Source organism: Choristoneura fumiferana, chromosome 13, assembly GCF_025370935.1.
Source record: "Choristoneura fumiferana chromosome 13, NRCan_CFum_1, whole genome shotgun sequence".
In the NCBI taxonomy this organism is placed as follows: Eukaryota; Metazoa; Arthropoda; class Insecta; order Lepidoptera; family Tortricidae; genus Choristoneura; species Choristoneura fumiferana.
In genome coordinates, this window is record NC_133484.1 from 7,156,611 (window position 1) to 7,162,777 (window position 6,167).

A 6,167-nucleotide genomic window follows, 5' to 3' on the forward strand; every position below is an offset into this window, starting at 1 on the left:
GTCCGTGTTTTTTTTTTTCAAGAACGCGTGGAAGTATTTAGATAAAATGAATAACAAATACTTAGGTACATCAAGTTTGATTTTTCCACTGTTCTAAGGTACTCCTTCTAAGGTAAAACGTACTCTAAGGTACTCCTTAGAGTACGTTTTAGCTTAGAATAGTGAAAATGTCAAATTTCTAAGTTGACGCAATCAAAAAATACAGTCTTTAAAAGACATTACCTCTTCTTGCATTCGGGTAAAAAGGTGTTTCCATACAAATTTCTCGGGAATAAAAACCTATAGTAATCACATCTTTGGACGAAACCCGCGGCACGGGAGTCCTGCAGCCTTGGGTGTATATTGACAGATGCTATTTCCAACCCGGAAAATAAGTAAGAAAGTTTTTCTATAAAACGGGGAAAAACTCTTTAGACACCGGACATTGGCTGTCCTAACTATTGGACTACACTTGTCACGTCATGACATGACGCATTACAATACATTTTAAGGTAATAAGTGAACTATGGAAAAATACACTCAAACTATTGAATCATGACCCATTTAGGGGCTGTTTCACCATCCAGTGATTAGTGTTAACTGATGGTTAAATGTGATGCCGTCTCCGTCTATTCGAACAAAACAGATAGAGACGGCATCACATTTAACCGTCAGTTAACACTAATCAATGGATGGTGAAACAGCCCCTTGAGATAAATAATTATAATATGAGATTCGCGGTCTCATCATCATCATCTCAGCCTATATACCTACGTTCCACTGCTGGGCACAGGCTTCCTCTGAGATTGAGAGGGCTTGGGCCGTACTTCCCACGCGGACCCAGTGCAGATTGGCCGTTTTGACGGTCTGGTAGGATTTAAATGGTTGAAATGTTCAGAAAACACGAACAAAAACATTTTTTTTTATCTCGGTCAGAAGCCACAAATTGATGTCGTCTCTCCTGCAAATGTAGATAATAAATGTTTTTACGTATTTTCGTAGGTTTTAGTGATTACGGTACAAAACAATGAAATCTTATCCTAACTATTACTGCAATGACCCATTTTTTTAACAGTTACCTACCTTCGTTACAGATTGAGGTGGGAAAATTATTTTGGTTTTTGAGCTACATGCGCTGTTACTTCTTTAGGTCGCTTGACTTTCTCTTGTTATTTTCTGCACCTTTATCTCTAACTCGCAACAATAGTTATACTAAAATATGTAACTCAAAGGTCATACATGTATAAACTTTACCACGTCATGATTAACTCCCAATGGAATAATTAATTGGCGTAAGGTCTTTAGTCACTTTAACACTATTAATAGACGATTACGCCACAAACAGGTTTTCGCGAAGGACTTAGCAGTTTGAAGGGTGCGGGGATGATCTCTGGTTACCAATAGATTACAGTCTCATTAGTCTGGGATGTAAAGGAGAGATATTAGCAATTAAGATTATACTTGTAAGACAACTATACATAATTTTCAAGATATGTAAGTATAAACACGTTTACCGCTAAAGATACTGTAAGATTTGGTTACCTTAGCGCTGATGGGTAACTTTGGCCATAAATTAATTTGGTCCAGGTTATATTTATTATTATCTAGCCTGGATTGATGTCTCACTGCTGGGCAAAGGCCTCCCCCCATATCCTCCAGGTTACATTATTGCACTGAAATTATGACCCCATTTCCTTATAGTTCATTTTAGCTGCCCAAGCTTTTGTGTATTTTATAAGACCCTTCTATATGTGGTTTTCATATATGAAAACGCCAAAGTTACCTTTCATTGGTTCAAATTACTCCAACCTTAGGGTACTGGTAAGTATATCTATATGGATCATTTGTGTTAGTTTTTAGTTACTTAATATCACTTTATGTAGAGTCAAAGTGACGATATTCAATTCACTTGATGTTTTCAATGATCGTTCTACATTATTTCTTTGTTTCGTTCATTTCATCAAACAGTAACGTTTATCGGTTCAGTAACGTTGCGAAAAAAAACTGTGTTACTGTGACAGTGATTTTATTTAGGGACAAACGTAAATAAAAGACATTTGAATCCATCTGCCGTTCGTTTGATAAAACGGCATAAATATTTTTAACCCGCATAACGACTGTATCAAAGGAAGGAAAAGGTAAGGTTGCATTGGATTACCAGAATCTGTTCTTTTAAAGGTATGTGCATATTTTGCAGTCGCTAAGCAATGTTTACAGTTTGTTGAAATAACAAAACAGTAATTCCATTATTTAAAAATCATGTAACTATTTTTCTATTACTTTACTATATTTCAAGTTCCTACTTTTCTTTTATTTTTAAATGTGTAAGTTTCCTGGTTTCCAGCGCAATTATTATGAGATCCGTAGATGAACATAGGATAATAATTAATTACTGTGATAGTATTTGATAGTATTTAATTATTATTTAATTATTATGATAATTATATTTAGTATAATTATTATATTATTATGATAGTATTTAATTCACAGTTATCATAACTTAGCTCTACAGATACGCTTTCTATCTCTGAGTCAGCTAAAATTAATTGGTGACAGAGGCCGTATTGCCTAACGTTTCTGACGCTCGTAATCGCAATCAAATGACAGATTTCGCATACAAAAACTGTCATTTGTTTGCGATCGAGAGCGTTAGAAACGTCCTCCGAGGTCTTGTTGTCTGACGCACTGGAAATCACAGCCGCTTTCAAAACTTCTTTCTGTCACATGATATGGTTTAGGATTGGGGTAGAAAGGGATGGTGAATGCAATTGGGGGAGCTGGAACGTTAGACTATAATACGGCCACTGGTTAGCAGCAGAAATGAGTCGCCTTTAATCTGCTAAGATTGTAGCAGACCAAGAAAAGGAAACTATTTTTTCTTCCAACTATGCTTTAATTTCATCATAACCGCACTAAATACCCAGCACAAAGAGGTACTTTTCTGCTCTAGAGCAGAAAAAATGTATGAAAATCCTTTATTGCATTGTTTTAGTTTTTTTTTTAAATTGCACCACCAAAGAGGTAACACAAGTATTTTTGCTATAAAATTAGCCTGCATAGTGTAAAAAAATCTAGTGTTAGGTTGCTCAACCTAACGGTCTTATAAATTTTATTTGTTGCTACCAATCCTACCAAAAACAGTAATTAGCCGTATATTTAAAAAAACTGTGTGTTTGGTTGGCCAACCTGGCGCCCATTCGAAATTTGACAGATCGCGGGTAAAAATATCTACTACTGGCTACTAACTCTGCCAAAGAAAAAGGAAGAAATTAAAAAAAAACAAATTGGCGGGAACCTTGCGAATTTTCCGTGGACATTTTTTGAGAGTGTGAATGTAAACTTACAAAAATGGAATCATCAAGTGCTAATGACATTTCTTTCCTAAGAGTATTAACTCTTTGACCGCCACGGTTGGTAAAACACGACAGCTGAAAAAAGTGCTATAGTGGCCATGTCGGCATTCCGTGGCGGTTAAAAGTTTAATTATTTAGCATGAGTTTTTTTTTCATCTACTTACTATTTCTACAGGGCTACAACGAAACTCGAAAATCGAAGTTCGTATCGTACCGTCCCTCTCACTCTCGTATTAAATAATACAAGCATCAGCGGGACGGTACGATACGAACTTCGATTTTCGAGTTTCGTTGTAGCCCAGCTGTAATAGTTGAAAGAAAAGCAGATTATGCACCTCGCATTAAGTAATTTATATTGCCCTCGTGCTTTTTAAAGCCCTCGCTGACGCTCGGGCTCCAAATCGGCACTCTGTGCGATAATAAATAACTTTCTGCTCTGTGCAATAATAAATAACTTTCATTGCTTCATTTCAAAAAAAATGAATTAATTTATTAAAAAGTGTCAAACATAATTATGTCCAATTTCAGAGATTATTGCGGTGTTGCTAAACCAATGTACTTAGAACATTTTATTTTAATCATAATTTTATAGACTTACATATTCTAAGTAGGCATTAAGTACTAGAAATTTACTTTAATTTATTTATTCTATATATTTTATTTTATGTAGTAGGGAAATCACGATATTAACATTATCATTATTAAGCGGGTCAAGTCGTACAATGTGCGCTTGGGCTTAAACGTCAAGACGCATTAAGGGCGTGACGATAGAAATGATTTTTTCTGTTTATGTAAACGATTTTTACCATGAAAACAGTAATGGCATTCCATTATGGGGGATTAATGGCGAACATTTTACCAAAAACGCAAAAAGCTATTTTTAGGCTTTCGTACTAGAAGGTTGACAAATAGAACCTTATTACCGTCGCTGCACTGTTCGTCTGTTTGCCTGTCACGGGGTTGTATCTCAAGAACCGTTAAAGATAGACAGCTAAAATTTATATCGAAAATACAAACTGAAATATAGATGCACAGAAAAACCAGAAAAATAAGACCAGCGCTGGGAATCGAACCCAGGTCCTCGGCATTCCGTACCATGTGCTATACCGCGACACCACCGCTGGACACCGCTGGTTTTTCTGTGCATCTATATTTCAGTTTGTATTTTCGGTATAGGTTTTACGGGATGACCGTAAAAGTAACAAAAAATTGGAATTGAAATAAAAAATACAAAAAGATTCTAAAAAAACAAGCTAAAATTTATACAAAGTAGATTAAAAAAATGTCCCCACATACAAGAAACAAAAAATAATAAGGACTTTGTAATTTGTTTGTTAGTATCTGTGCTTTATGAACTTACTAGCCGCTACCCGCGACTCCGTCTGCACAGAATTCGTTGATCGCTATGCCGCGGGAACTACGCAATTTTTCGAGATAAAAACTACCCTATGTCCATCTCCGGGACTCAAACTATCTGTATACCTAACGAATTCCATCTAAATCAGTTCAGTGGTAAACGCGATGGGGTAACATCTAAACTAAACTATCTCATCTAAACATCAAACCTTCAAACATCTACACAAACTTTCACATTTATAATATTAGTAGGAAGTAGGATAAACAGGTGGTCAGTTTGATTAGTGATCTTTTGTAGTGTACATAATGTTTATGATGGCTTTGATAAATAAAATACCATTTCTTTTCTTCGTATCTTACTACAACTCGTATTTCAATAATATTAATTACTAGGTACTCTTTTTAAAACTAAACTTGTTTTTCAACCGAAACTGCGCTTTTTCTGTTATAAAACATATTGTGTAAATATGTATATTGCAAATCAGTTTAAACGCCATCTACCTACACCATTATAAAGCTAGAGCAAGCAATTTGTACAGTACTAAACAGTAGCCGGGCTTAGCGATGCGTTACTTTGGCGTTTGTTCAAAAGATGTCGCTCTCTTCTTGAAAGTCCTGAAATTGCTTGCAGTCAAAGTTTAAGGTTGCTTGCATTTGTTTCATTCCCATGAGATAGATGGCGTAATGTTTTTGAAAGCTAATAACAGTAATAACGTCATTCATAGTTCATAACGCATACTAACGAGACGGGATGGGACTGGAGATAATATTGTTAACCCATCAAAACATAAATGTGAAATGAGAGCCAAGTTCAGTATTATGATATATGCCTTGATTGTTGTCTTAAAGGACAAAAGAAGTGAGATATAAATGGCTGCCAAGTTCAATGGACAGTCCTGAAATTTATTTTTATAAATAATCAATAAATAAATATCACGGGACAATTCACACCAATTGACCTAGTCCCAAAGTAAGCTTAGCAAAGCTTGTGTTATGGGTACTAAGCAACGGATAAATATAATTATATAGATAGATACATACTTAAATACATATTAAACACCCAAGACCCGAGAACAAACATTCGTATTTTTCATACAAATATCTGCCCCGACACGGGAATCGAACCCGGGACCTCAAGCTTCGTAGTCAGGTTCTCTAACCACTAGGCCATCTGGTCGTCTAAAAGTTTTTATGAATATAAAATATTTTAAAACAACTACTACAACAACAACAATTATTATTAAGTACCTACTAAAACTTTACAGCTTGCTAAGGCTATAATATAATTCGTACCTGTATGAAATCGAGCCAAGTCCAATGAAAGTCTTTTTTTAGTCTAAAAAAGTTCAAGGAAAAATTTGTTAATGTAATAAATATACACCTAAATTAGGTATGTAATATTAAAATCCCCATAGCAAACAATTTTTTCCTAATCCTATATATAGCTTATGACTTATGAGGAAATACAACAGGCAAATT